At 39.7% G+C, this 14,650-nt stretch overlaps 1 protein-coding gene across 7 annotated transcripts in view; it reads left to right on the top strand.

Moving 5' to 3' along the window:
* The window catches only part of RAPH1 (Ras association (RalGDS/AF-6) and pleckstrin homology domains 1), a 360,831-nt gene that overhangs the window by 227,440 nt on the left and 118,741 nt on the right, over positions 1-14,650 (top strand). The window lies entirely within an intron of this gene.

Here is a 14,650-nt window from a genome sequence, read left to right as displayed (position 1 = left end):
GCTTCTATGGGCTGGTGCCAAGAGTCTTCATTTAGCTCAGGCTATGTTTAGGGATGTTTGGGGTTTGATTTTAGTGAGAGGGGATTGGTGGGTTGATGGGGGTGGTTTGAGGGGAAGTGGGTTTGTTTTATTTAGTGTATGGGAGGGATTTTTGTTGTATGAGAGATATAATGACGTAAAGGGGATTTTCGTGTTGGTATTTTTAATTTTAATATTTTTTAACTCGCTTTGAGGCGATTAATGAAATGTAAAAATAAACTCACAGATTCCCAAGTTTATTCCATTTTTTTTTTTTTTAAATCACAACCCCTGCCCTCCTTCCATTTAGCTCAGTCAGGGTCACAGAGCAGCTCCCACTGGATCCCCTGTATGTCTGTAGCTATACTCTGGCTAGTAGGTCTTGTCTTTGTGTGATGCTGGGCCTCCCCCAGGGGCTGTAAATGTCATCTCTGTAGCATCTCCAGCCCCTGTCATTCTGCTGAGCAGAAATTGGCCTTGTTGATTTTATTGGTTGTGATTGCTCTCTTGATTTTATTTTTTGGTACTCCTGCTTTAAATAGCTGATTTATCTAATTGTATAGCATTGAGGTACCAACTTATTTTTCTTTTTCCTTTTGTTTTGCTTCTACGATAACTTTATTGGTTTAACATCTACAGAACGATAAGTCCTAGTAAATGGCAAGAGATTGCAGTATTGATGTAGGCACTGAATGGCAGTGTGTCTGGTGCTTACATAGAGCCAGATTTTCCAAAGCATTTACATGCCTAAAACTGGGTTTTACATGTGTAAATGCGCTTTACCCATATAAGTGGGCTTTTGAAAATTGCTACAATATGTTTAATTGTCAATAGCTTTTACCCACATTAAGTGCTTTTAACATGGGTAAATGGCTTTTGAAAATTGCTGTGATAGAATTTTACATTTACACGCGTGACTCCTTTAAAATTCACCTGAAAATGAAAAGGCATTATTACATGAGTTGTTACATTTCAAACAAGAAAAAGTATTATAATTGTTTGACAGTAGGTGATGGTTCTGACAGGGACATGAGGTGCTAACAGAAAACAGTAGATTCACTTTGTGGTGTTATCTGTCTACTAGGTTTACATTGTCACTGGAACCTTTCTGTGGAGATGGGATGTCTATATTATATACACTCATCCTTCACAAACTCTTCCTGCTTCGCATGAAACCAACAATACTAGCTAAGACTGCTCAAAATGTCGACTTGCCAGATTTTTTTATTCTTTTACTACTTGATCTCCTTTTCTGCTAAACTCTAGTACATTTTTACATATGTACAATTTTTGGAATATAGATACTCACTACACCTGTCTTTAAAAATCTTTCCTCAATTCACTTTTCAACTGTTTGTACTTCATTCGTACTTTACATCAGTGTGATACTTTGGAGAAATGAAATAGAGCTTTAAAAGAAAAAATTAAACTCTAGCATTTCTTCTCTGAGCTAAAATATATATGAGAAAGATAACAAGAGGAATTTTTAAGGGTTTGGTTTTGTTCAAGGTACCAGCTGAATAAGCAAAGACCTTTCTAGGTTTTTTTTTTTCTAGTACTGATACTTTCTCATTCTTCAAATTTTAGATATTAGTTGTAATTAATTTAAACAATTTAATGCAGTCTAGCTAAATTCATATCTCATCTACTTTTTGGAAAGCAATATTATATATATAAATTTGTATATACTAGACAGTAATCTCATTTTTGCAGATCCTATGATTTAAAGTTTATGGAAGGTAATTAGTATGTCTTCCGCTTTTGACAATCATAGCACATTTTTAGAAACAAACACTCAAAGTGAATGTAACTGAAACCCCACACTGACTGATGAATTCCCGATAGGGAGGCTGTCATCTATCAGAGCTTGTAATCAGAAGGATGTGCCATACGGTTTCTTATGACTCTGGCTTGTCAACGGTACTTTCATTAATTCCCTGTCTTTTTCAAGTTAATTGTACTCTGTTTATAAATAAACTAATCATACTGTCAAAAATGAATAGCTATTATAGTATCTAAAATGTCCCAAGAACTTAATAGTTATGAATTTAGTTTTAGCTTTCTCCTAAGAATATGCAGTACATATTCCTGTTTCTGCATTTACCCTGTAATATTTTGTTAAAAAAGAATGCTTATTGCACGATGATAGCTGTTATTTATAATGGTATTATTTAACTTAGATTGATGGTGAACCTGAACAGTATAAATTGCACAAACTTGCCCCCCGCCAGTCAGTTGTGGTGTTATACCATTCAAAATCCATGACGTACCAGATTTTGCAAATTTATGTGAAATTTAATTACTAGCATTATTTTAACTGAGAAACATTTACTTTTAAATATTTCACCTGAAAAAAATGTCCAGGAAACATAAGGATAAAAAAAATACCCAGGACACTCATATTAAACTTTTTATGAGTATTCACCCAGTGCAGCATCTGACCACTTGCATGGTATATAGAGTCATTGAGTGTGCAGCCACCATGGAGAATGAAGCAGTTTGGATTATTGCAACGTTTAATGCTAAAATGTGGGAGGGGGGGGGGGGAGGCCTGGGTGTTAGATTAAGTATATGACTTGTAAGAACCAACAAGAAAGATGACATGGCCTGAAACAGCCTTTCAGCAGAGGTGATAGAGGATAGCACTGTAATGAAATGCAAACATGCTTGAGACAGATATGGTGTGCCAGTTGAGAGATTGAGTAAAATACATGGGGGCAGAGGGAGGGTTGATGTTAGTTTAAATATGGAATTAAAATGCTCATCTACCCTGTGTGGTAGAGAACAAGAGGGAAAGACATCTAGGCAGACAGGATAGGCCAGTTGGTCTTTATCTTGGTTGGTCTTTATTTACAGAAATTTGTTTATTTTCAACATGCTATAAATTGCATAGGAAGGGAAAATGATATATAAAGTAAGGCCTAACTAGTCGCACTGGAAGGTCTTAATGAAGAGGATGAATGGCATAGTCTATGTTGAACAGCATAGGGTACTTCCAGCTCTGTGATTTTGAATGTGTTTGGTTCATCCATGGAACAGTAGTGTCTATAAAATGGCTGTGGTGAGTCTCTGTATAGACAACAATTAACCCATAATGTGCAGAATACCCATGAACCAGATACAATCGAAACTGAGCAATGTTGAGTATGGATATAGGTGATAAAATGGATTGTTGTTTATTTTATAATTTCAGGGTCGATTTTAGTACAAGTAAAAATTCCTAAACCCCCCCCCCCCCCTATTTTAGAGGCCAGTGATCATATTGGGGGAACCATTGCACAAGCGCTATACACATAGGCAAAGAATCCCATGTCTTGCAGTCTCAAAATTCAATTATTATTATTTTAGACTAGAATACCAATTTGTTCTGCCTATTATGATTTGTTATGTTATAATACATTTTTTTTACATCATAAAAGGAGACAGAACTTTAGTTTAAAATCTCATTCAAAGTTTTTTCAGCACCATCCAGAAAACTGCCTTTGTGAACAGCAATGTGATTGGTCAACAAGTGCTCTAATCATGCATATCCATTTCTCATATGGACAGTGCATGTAGGATGCCCATGGTACTGCAGCCAACAATTAGAAACTTTCATTTTAATTAGGCTTATTTGTTTTTAGGTCTCCTAACTTTTGGCATAATTTTTAAGTGTGCTATCCTAGAATTACATAGATAATGACAGCAGATAAGGCCTACCAAGTAACCTCAAATTCATTCCTGGTTCAGTGCCATGGACCCTAGTTAATTTGCTTTTCTCTCATTTCCTCATAACTAGGAATCTACTGTGCTTATCCCATGTTCTCTTCAATTCCATTACTGTTTTTGTCTTTACCACTTCCATTGGTAGACCTATCCATATAGCCACACCCTTCTGATGTTGCTCCTGAGTCTGCGCCCTTGGTGCCTCATGTGGTGACCTTTTTCACTAGTGCAGTGGTTCACAAACCTTGCATGGGAAATCCCTAGCCAGCAGGGTTTTCAGGATATCCACAATGAATATTCATGAGTTAGGTTTGCATGTACTGACGTCATAGCATGCAAATTTATGTCATCGTTTATTTATATCTCACTTTTCTAAACAGGAGTTCAAAGTGTATTACAATAAAATTATAGTTAGAAATTGCAATGGGTAAATAATGAGTTCAAATACGGAGCATATATAGTGCAGCAGTTTAAAGTATAGCTGTGGTCAAGTGAAATCAATACTAGTCAACAGGGAAGCTAGCAAAGTTGTGGTGTTTAAGTACCAAATACACAATTAGTCTTTGGGACTATGAAAAGTTATTTAAATAAATAGGATAGAACAAATAACCAAGGCATGGCAGAATAATTAAAGGATTATAACAAGATTGTTCAAAGGGGGAATGGGATAAGTGTTTGAATTCATTTTTGCTTTAGTTTCCCAAGGGTTTGGGTTACAGGTTTTCCCTAAATGCTGTTTCAAAGAGCTAGATTTTCAGTAGCTTCCTAAATATTAGAAGATCAGGTGCTAATCTGATGTTGGATGGTTGTGAGTTCTGAAGGATTGATGGTACTTCTTTAAAAGATTGTTCTTTTCTGAAACTGGCAAAGTGCATTTCCTTGGGGGCTGGCATAACAAGGAGGGCTTGTGCCACTGAGCATAGAGGGTGGGAAAGTATCTATGGTATGAGATCTTTTTAGATGGGGTGGAGTCCAGCCTTTTGAGAATTTTTTAAGCCTGGACCAGTATTTTAATTTGTCGCAGTAGAGAGTAGAAAACTAATAGGGTTTTTAGGATGGGAATGATCCTGGTGAATTTACTGTCATGTTCTATAAGAACATAAGAAATTGCCATGCTGGGTCAGACCAAGGGTCCATCAAGCCCAGCAACCTGTTTCCAACAGAGGCCAAAAACCAGGCCACAAGAATCTGGCAATTACCCAAACACTAAGAAGAACCCATGCTACTGATGCAATTAATAGCAGTGGCTGTTCCCTAAGTATAATTGATTAATAGCCATTAATGGACTTCTCCTCCAAGAACTTATCCAAACCTTTTTTGAACCCAGCTAAACTAACTGCACTAACCACATCCTCTGGCAACAAATTCCAGAGCTTTACTGTGCATTGAGTGAGAGAGAATTTTCTCCGATTAGTCTTAAATGTTCTACTTGCTAACTTCATAGAATTGCCCCCTAGTCCTTCTATTATTCGAAAGTGTAAATAGCCGAGTCGCATCTACTCGTTCAAGACCTCTCATGATCTTAAAGACCTCTATCATATCTCCCCTCAGCTGTCTCTTCTCCAAGCTGAACAGCCCTAACCTCTTCAGCCTTTCCTCATAGGGGAGCTGTTCCATCCCCTTTATCATTTTGGTTGCCCTTCTCTGTACCTTCTCCATCGCAACTATATCTTTTTTGAGATGCGGCGACCAGAATTGTACACAGTATTCAAGGTGCGGTCTCACCATGGAGCGATACAGAGCAAGATGACATTTTCCGTTCTATTAACCATTCCCTTCCTAATAATTCCTAACATTCTGTTTGCTTTTTTGATTGCTGCAGCACACTGAGCTGACTATTTTAAGGTATTATCCACCATGATGCCTAGATCTTTTTCCTGGGTGGTAGCTCCTAATATAGAACCTAACATCGTGTAACTACAGCAAGGATTATTTTTCCCTATATGCAACACCTTGCACTTGTCCACATTAAATTTCATCTGCCATTTGGATGCCCAATCTTCCAGTCTTGCAAGGTCCTCCTGTAATGTATCACAGTCTGCTTGTGATTTAACTACTCTGAATAATTTTGTATCATCCGCGAATTTGATAACCTCACTCGTCGTATTCCTTTCCAGATCATTTATATATATATTGAAAAGCACCGGTCCAAGTACAGATCCCTGAGGCACTCCACTGTTTACCCTTTTCCACTGAGAAAATTCACCATTTAATCCTACTCTCTGTTTCCTGTCTTTTAACCAATTTGTAATCCACGAAAGGACATCGCCTCCTATCCCATGACTTTTTAGTTTTTGTAGAAGCCTCTCATGAGGGACTTTGTCAAACGCCTTCTGAAAATTCAAATACACTACATCTACCAGTTCACCTTTATCCACATGTTTATTAACCCCTTCAAAAAAATGAAGCAGATTTGTTAGGCAAGACTTCCCTTGGGTAAATCCATGTTGACTGTGTCCCATTAAATCATGTCTTTCTATATGCTCTACGATTTTGATCTTGAGAATAGTTTCCACTATTTTTCCCGGCACTGAAGGTCAGGCTCACTGGTCTATAGTTACCCGGATCGCCCCTGGAGCCTTTTTTAAATATTGTGGTTACATTGGCCACCCTCCAGTCTTCAGGTACAATGGATGATTTTAATGATAGGTTACAAATTTTAACTAATAGATCAGAAATTTCATTTTTGAGTTCCTTCAGAACCCTAGGATGCATACCATCCGGTCCAGGTGATTTGCTACTCTTTAGTTTGTCTATCTGGCCTACTACATCTTCCAGGTTCACAGTGATTTTGTTCAGTTCGTCTGACTCATCACCCCTGAAAACCATCTCTGGAACTGGTATCTCCCCAACATCCTCATTAGTAAACACGGAGGCAAAGAATTCATTTAGTCTTTCTGCAATGGCCTTATCTTCCCTAAGAGCCCCTTTAACCCCTCTGTCATCTGTCATTTGAGCTTCAGTATTTCCGGATGAGTTGTTGACTCCAATTTAACTTCTTTGGGTTTTCAGTGTAAAGCGAGTTAGAGTAGTCTAGCTGGGAGATGATAGAGGCCTAGATAACTGGCAGGATCATTGAAGAGAGGGCAGAGGTGGAAGAAGGGTGACTTTGTCACTGTTAGGATTAAGCAGGAAGCCTGGGCTCCAGACTCTGGCCTTGAGGGTTATGCCTTCAAGGGTCACTTTTGAGTGGATATTACTGGGCCCTTTCTTCCTGATCCATAGTACCTCTGTCTTTTGTAGTTTTAATTTTAGTTTATTTAGATGTATACAGGTCTATATTTCCAGTAGTCAGCTGTTGAGGTTAGAGATTGCTTTATCTGGCTTTGGACCAAGAAGGGTCAGTAGTTATGTCGTCTGCTTAGGAATGACAGGTAACTGGATAGTTCCTGATGAGTTTGCCAAGGGGCGCCATGTAAATGATGAATAGTTTTGGAGATAGGATGGATCCTTATGGCTCTCCACGGGAAAGAGGATGGGGGCTTGATTAGTGCTGATCCAAAAGAGATGATTTGGGTGAGGTTTTGGAGAAAGGAAGAGAGCAAAGTTAATGCTTGGCCTGCCAATCTTTGGTCTTTCAATCATTATATTAAAATTCTGTGGTTGATCATGTTGAACACACCAGAGAGATATGGAAGTACTAGGAGTGCTTATTGGCCCTATTTCAGGCAGAGTCACGGTTCATTGCCCAGGCTTATTAGATCTATTTCTGTACTATGGTATGGCCTGAAACTGGATTGGAATGGGTCTAAGCTGTTTGTCATCCTTTGTTTTGTTTTTTTTTATCCATATTAATTGTGGATATCCTGAAAACCCTGACTGGCTGGGGAGTCCCCTTGGACAGTTTGGGAACCACTGTTCTAGAACATTCTTTCCTCTGAATAAGATTTGTGTCTTATACCTTACTTATACTTTTGAGGTATTTCATTGTCTGTATCTTCTTTCCTAGGATATGTATCTCTTGGGGCTTCTATTGTGGACTTTGCACCATTTTGGTAGCCTGTCTCTGGACTACCTTTAATCTTTTCATATCCTTTGAGGTATGGCCTCCAGAATTGGGTGCAGGTTGTGAAGTCTCACCAACAACCTGCACAGACACATTAACACCTTCTTTATTATACTGGTTATGTCCCTCCTTATGCATCCTAGCATCCCTCTGGCTGTAGCCACCATCTTACCATTCTGTTTTCCCACTTATCCTTCATTGTGTCCGGTTGTGTTTGTATAAAACTATGTAGGGTTTGAAAGCTTCAGGTCTTAGTTCACTTCACAATTCCCTGAGCCATCCATATAAATCATGTTGTTAGATATGTGGCATAGTGGTTTTGCTAAATTACTTTGAGTAATATATTGCTTGGGGAAATTGACACATTTAATCACTCTTCTATAATACTCACAGCCTTTGAGATTGCGGGATTGTACAGCTTAATTGGTCCTCCTACATGTTGGATGGCGATGACTTCTTCTATCAAAACTCATTTTCTCCTCTCAAGAATATTTGTTGTACCTTGTCTTGACAATTCTTAATTAAAGAGCTATAAGAAAGCATACTGCATCCCTAATGAGAGAAAATGACTGAAGTTATTTCTTCTCTGGTTCATGATTAGGTGCACATCAAGTACTTGTGTGATGATTGCTGACTATGGGCAGTTTGAGGGAGTAGTCTATCCAGTTAGAAAGCAGATATGGTACCACGTCAAACTATGATCAGAATCACTTATTGTCTGTCGATTGTCTGAACACCTATTCTAGAATCCGAAATCTTGTTCTCATAAGCTTTCTCCTTCAGGGGACTCTGATCATGTCTTATCTGTCCTCATCTTCATAGCCTTTTCATTTTTATTTTTTCTATTCCTTTTTTTTTCCTTAAATTGTTTCTGATTTTTCTTTTAGTTTTTGTGCCCCTCCTTCTTCTCCCAATCTCCCATTCTTATGCAGTAAAGTGGCCACTCCCAACCTTGCTGCAACCACTGCTGCTTGCTTCAGACCCCAGTGGCCATTGCTCTTTCTGGACTCGGCCAGCCCTGCCTGCTCATGGTTATCAATATTCTTTCTGTCCTTGGACTGCCATTGTTCCCACCTCGGTGGCTGTTGCTTTTTCTGGCCCCCGGCAGCTGCTTCCCCTCTCTCCCCGTTCCAGGTGGCCTGTGCTTCTCCCCTTCCCGATTGGTGCTAGGCATTGAATTTTAAGTGCCCAGGTGGTCTGGGCATCTAGGTTTTCTGCAGCCCTGGATAAAGGATGCAGGATTCTCTGTTATGGAGGAAGCCAAGAATTTAAGAAGCCTTTGAAGTCCTTATGGCAATTTGAAACATAAATAGAGCTTGGGCAACGCCTAGGGATTCCTTTTCTGCAAGGCTTGATGTTCTTAATGAGTTCAGCAATCTGTGAAAAGTTGTTCACCTCTTTAACAAGAATTGAAAATGGGAGAAAATGAATATAATATAGTCCTGAAGCTCCAGCACTAGTTACAGTTTGTCTTTTTAAACAGGCTTTTGTATGTCTGCTCCTTTTGAGTGTTGGGACTTTTTGAGTTATGGATTTTTGTGGTAGTGGCAGGGTATAATTCATATAGCTTTTATTTCTATTATATTCCCTACCCCCCTTGACTTCTGTTCGTGTTTGTTGATGTTGCTCAAATTCCTGCATTTCCTCATGCCTTCATTCCCAGAACCTCCTTTTTATCCCTTTTAAGTCCTCTTTTGGTGATAGGATCCTTGCATGCTTCTCTAAGGCTCTTAATAATCTTACTCAAAAATATTGTTGAAAAATGTTCATTTTTCTTACAGAATATTCTTTTAGCCTTTTCGATTGTCTGTATGTCTGTCGCCCACTGTAAGTGTGCCTCTCCACATCTCTTCTCTCCACCCCCCCCCCCCCCCACACACACACAAAAAAACAGAACCTTTGGAACCGCTTATCCAGTTTCATTCATATATCTGTCAGAGATGATAAAGCACCCAGTGACCAAGACACTCACATTTTGTGCACACTCAGTGACTGCCTACATTTGGAATCCCTTCTTCTGTTTCACTTCCTATAGAGAAACAGCTCTGTTCAGTTGAAATCTCAGATAAGTCAGAAGTATCATAATGTCATTAAGCATTCGGAAAGCTGCCCTGCCATTGCTTAGTATTCTTAACCGTGTGTGCATTTCTGTTTCAAAGGAGGACGTAGGCATCCTGAAATGTTCACATATCTCCTTGCTTTTCCTCATTTATCTGTGTGCGTTTTTTATATTCTGCCTTTCAGACATTTCAAAACAGATTACATTCAGGTACTGTAGGGTACAATCGAAGTTTGCATACAGGACAAGATGCATAACACTAGAAACTTTATTTATTGTGTGAGACCAGACCTCATATTGTATAGGAGAGTCTTCAAAGTCCTTTAAAAAATACTCTCACTAAAATTCAAATATGATTTACCACATGAATATTTTCATCTGTGGTTCTTCAATTCTTATAATCATTGGTCTTGGTTACACTTTTTTTAATTATATAGTGAATGACACTTATCTTTTGTACTGAGTGACCAAAACGCTGAAGGAGTGATCATATGCCCTTATGCCCGACACGGCTCGTGTTTCTTGAATGCTTCGTCAGGGGCAGTATTTCAATTTTTATTTGCTTTTCTGTGCTGTCACCCTTTCCGTGATTTCAGCGTCTCCCACTTGGGAGACGCTGAAATATTGCCCCTGACGAAGCATTCAAGAAACACGAGCCGTGTCGGGCATAAGGGCATATGATCACTCCTTCAGCGTTTTGGTCACTCAGTACAAAAGATAAGTGTCATTCACTATATAATTTAAAAAGTGTAACCAAGACCGACGATTATAAGAATTGAAGAACCACAGATGAAAATATTCATGTGGTAAATCATATTTGAATTTTAGTGAGCGTATTTTTGAAAGGACTTTGAAGACTCTCCTATACAATATATGAGGTCTGGTCTCACACAATAAAATAAATTCCCAATTTTGTTGGTGATGTTTTGATGTTTATATGTTATGAGATACATTGACCGGGCAGTTCCAGGCTATAATTAACACTAGAAACTGACACTGAACACAGAGAGAAGGCCTAATGCTCCACTAATTTGCCTCAATTAAGTTGAGTTAGGATTATTTCTAGGAGTGAAAGAGTAGTTCAATTTTAAGTCCTTCCACAGATAGAGCAAATTTGAGTGACGCTTGTGAGCTGTGATGCTGATGTTCATCCAGTGGATTCTGGTCGTCTTAGACCACTTCTTCCCTTGTTTCCATCTGACAATTGTTCAGTATTCTGAAGTTTAGTTACAACCGACCTTGAACAAATTCAATCAGGTGGTTTGCAGCTGAAAGGATTTCTCTCGCTATGCATTTTAATTCTGCTTTCATGTAAGAGAGAACATTTCTGATTTCCTTGCATAAATTGCAACAGTTGTATTTGATTGCTTCCTTGATATTTATATTTTGATTATATTGTGTTTGCAAATTTTTCTGAGTCACTTCCACTTTGCATGTCTCCAGGCTGGAGTGCATTCAAGATGTTAAATTTCAGTTTTCTGTAGGTGGGAGGCCTTTTCCCATTTCAGGTCATGATGCCTCTTTTGCTAACAATTCCATCTTCATAGAGAGCCTGGTACAGCACTAGTACTATAGCAAGCCATCCATTTATTCAATGACGTACAAGATAAGGGAACACACACAAAGCGGCAGTACTTTCACCAAAGGCGCTTGCGATATAGACAAGGTGAAACAGTAAGAAACGAGATGTGGGGCTGGATGTGAAGAAAGTGGTTTGTGAGGGTTGTAGAAAAAAGTGCCATTAACTGGCAATCTGTAGAAAGCTTCACTGAAAGCATTTTGAAGTGAAATTTGAATGTTAAAAGAGAGGTGGATTGAAAACTGCATAAGGAGAAATTGTTCCACAGAGAGAGAGAGGGAATAGCAGAGGAGAAGACATGGGGGAGTTAGAGAGACCTAGGAAAAGCAAGGGAGGCATAGAAAGATGAGTGCCAGCCCTCAAATCCCTGGAAAGACGTGGACAAAAGAGAAGATAGTTCAGCTCTTTGAAGAAAGGTGTATATGGAGTTTGCATTTAGTAAATGGGACAGTTGGGAGCTGCTGGTGGTAGGAAAACAGGGTTAAAGCTGTACTGCTACAGTGGTGAAAACCTGAAAAGAGATGAGATGTATATGCATAGTAGGGTGACTATCCTGCTTACAACATTATTTTGCCTTGGATAAATATAATCCAGCCAAATGCGTTTTAATGGAACTTGAAAGCAGTTCTATATGGACTGTTCAGAATTTCAGCTTGCATGTTTTAGATTTGATTGGTTTCCCCTTTATATTTTTTTCCATAGTATATTTTATTTCTTATATTTTTGAAGGAAAAATGCATGCACATTTGATTGGACACTTTGTAATGCCCATACAGAGAGGCTGAATAATTTGAGGTTTGAAACGTGTGAAAACGTGATCAAGGCTTCAACCCTAGCCACTGTCCTTTTGTGCATTATGAACGGTTATAAACAATGTCTTGATGACTGGCATTACTGTTTACAAGTTCAAAAGGCTGGCAAAATCCCAGTCACCAGGTAAAAGAGCAGCTGCCTCAGGCTGTGACTACCCAAGAGGATAGGAAGTAGGGGGAGAAAAGCTGAGCTAGGAAGTTGAAACCAAGAGCAAAATAAGCAAGACAAACTCAACATCCAGACTGGACAAATTGAAAAAATAAAATAAAAACAAATTTCACACTGGCTCCTAAAAATTTGGGCTGGCACCCAAGTTTTTCTAAAATGCTTCCACACCTGCCTTTGCATGTACATTTTTATTTTTATTTTTTTTGCAGAAAAGATGACCACACCTTAGGTGTGGATTTTTAATATACTTGCCTCCTGGAGCCGCCCTCTGTCAATTTGTTCTGTATTCATGCTGTCCCGTGAATCAGTATGAAAATGTTTCTGCCATTCCCATGGAGATAAGCGCAATAACACAGGGTCTGTTGACTAACCTGCGACACGTGGCAATGTGCGCTTTTTACCACAGCTCCTGTTATTGGGAATATGGCCTATTCACCGATAACGTGTATTCTCTCCCCACCAGCCTGTCTTCAACGTCTTACCCACCTCTTGTCCCTAGCACTCTGGAATGATCCACCCTTGCTGATTCTGTGTCTGTAGGAGAAGGAGGAGGAGAATGGAAGCCCAGCAGCTGCTTAAAAACATGTGCAGCTGAGGCGTGGTCAGCTTGGAAAAGACAGAGTATATGATCCCAGGCAGAATGGGGATGGGGGAAGAAAGTACTAGGGTTTATCCAATAAAAACTTATTATTTTTCATTGGGGATTTATAGTTTAAGAACAGAAGCCCTAGCCATAACCGGCTTTCTCTCCACCCCTTATCCCTTTTCTCCCCTTACCCTATAAGCTTTGCCAGATACATTAAACCCCACTTCAAGGCAACACGCACTTCTTTATTTCAGCACAGACGTTTCAGATACACTGTAATTTGGTATATATCTAGCATGTCAGTACAATAAAGGGGTGGCTAGGACTGTCTATTCTACTTTGACAGGAGCTTAAGGGAAGATCAGAGCAGTGAGAGTAACATGGGATGAAAAGGGAGAGAGGCAGGGGGAATGGCTCAGGGGTAAGGGAGGACTGGGGTGCTGTCTAGATGTTAGAGGCTGGTTATCCTACCCACGGCACTTGTCTACCAGCAATGTTAAGACATCAAACACCTTTAATCCAATTTTTAACAAAGAAATGCCACAGGTATTATGCAAAAGAAAAAAAGGCTTAGCTGTCTTTAAAAAAAATATATATATCTTATCTATATTGTATAAACAAGAGGGGGTGGGGTGGCTACTCTGCTGTCCAGGTTCAGAGAGCGTTTTAAAATACCCTACAAGGGGGCCCCTACATACTTCTGTAATGGCTGTGTGGTCGGCTGTGTGCTTTGCTTGAAGTCGTATGTGCCAAGTTGGCGTCTGAGCTGCACGTGGTGGGGGGAGGGGGGGGGGGGAGGTGTATTGCACGACCCTCCCTTTCCAGGCCCTACATCCAGATGAGGTTATCATCCCCTTGCAGAGGTGCCGAAGAAGGAACTGAGGGAGTTCCTATCCTAACGGGTTGACCATGAGTGACTTCATCCTGTGTAATTTGCCTCTTTTGACAGCACTGTGGCTGTGCTCAGAAGCAGCAGAGTGAGGGCTCTGATGGCCCAGGCAGATATGGAATCAAGATTCCAGTATTCCCCGCTGCTCCCTGACAGCTTCCCGCTGCTGGCCTTACTATTTTGAGGGTCCTTACTATTTTGACAAGTGCAATCCGATGGGCTGCTCTATCTCTTATGCCTATTTCAAGATGTTTAGCACCTTTCTGAACTGGGAGGCAGTTAGATACTCTGGGCTACCCAACATAATTCAGAATCAGCTAACTTCCTTGGCATGGCAGCTTTACGTATGTTGCCAAAATATACAGAAGGATTAAAATAAAACGAAAGGAGAAGAAATTCACTAACTAGATGACTTTTCATAGGATCTGGTGCATCCACAGTTGGTGATCTCTTTTTTTGAATTCCGGGCATTAGCATGTGATTTTGGGGGTCACAGTGGCTGTGGAGAAATTGGAGGGTCCTATCAGGTGCCTCCCACTCTTGGGTGTAGAATTAGATGCTGAGTTAATGGTGTCGAGATTACTTTCTGACAAGTGATACAAATTATCTGCCTTGGTGCGAAGAACCCCTGCAGCATAAAAGGTTATTTTGCAGAAACTGCATTCGCATGCAGGATCAGCCCTATAGGTCAAACATTGTTGCGCAGGCTGACATTGGTTATAATGGGTGTGCAACGCAGTGGACTCAGAATTCGTAGGTCTACAGCTTTAAAAGAGGATTTGGCCATTTTGGGAGTCTTTTCTCTTGGACTTTAACAGGGTCTCGGC

The sequence above is a fragment of the Rhinatrema bivittatum genome, chromosome 6, assembly GCF_901001135.1.
Source record: "Rhinatrema bivittatum chromosome 6, aRhiBiv1.1, whole genome shotgun sequence".
NCBI lineage: Eukaryota > Metazoa > Chordata > Amphibia > Gymnophiona > Rhinatrematidae > Rhinatrema > Rhinatrema bivittatum.
This window is presented reverse-complemented; position numbering and strand designations above follow the sequence as displayed.